This window comes from Triticum urartu, chromosome 1 (assembly GCF_003073215.2).
Source record: "Triticum urartu cultivar G1812 chromosome 1, Tu2.1, whole genome shotgun sequence".
Lineage (NCBI taxonomy): Eukaryota > Viridiplantae > Streptophyta > Magnoliopsida > Poales > Poaceae > Triticum > Triticum urartu.
Window position 1 is genome coordinate 409,897,481 of NC_053022.1, and position 609 is coordinate 409,898,089.

A 609-nucleotide genomic window follows, 5' to 3' on the forward strand; every position below is an offset into this window, starting at 1 on the left:
GATATACATATCCGTATTGCCTAGCTTTCCTTCCACGCCAAGGAGAGTCCCATCCGGACACGGGACGAAGTCTTCAATCTTGTATCTTCATAGTCCAATAGTCCTGCCAAAGGATATAGTCCGGCTGTCCGGACACCCCCTAATCCAGGATTCCATTAGTAGCCCCTGAACCAGGCTTCAATGACGATGAGTCCGGCGTGCAGTGTTGTCTTCGGCATTGCAAGGCGGGTTCCTCCTCTGAATACACCATTGAAGAGTTTGAATACAAGGATAGTGTCCGACCCTGCAAAATAAGTTCCACATACCACCGTAGAGAGAATAATATTTCCACAAATCTAATCTGTTGACACGTTTTGAAAGCATGACATCATGCCATGGCCCGGTTATTATTCGAACCGCTTCTCTCAACCAGCTCCGCACATATCGCGAGGCGGTTTTCTTGACACGTCTTGTCAAAGCAGAGATCGTGTTCCCCTTATCACAGGATTCTCATCAATTCGGACGTGGGTAACCCAACCGCGCCATCAATTACGGCGCCTGGGGAATAAGTGGTTTTGCTAGGCAAGTGGGGAGACACATCGCCTCTTTCGCCCTTATAAAGGGACAAAG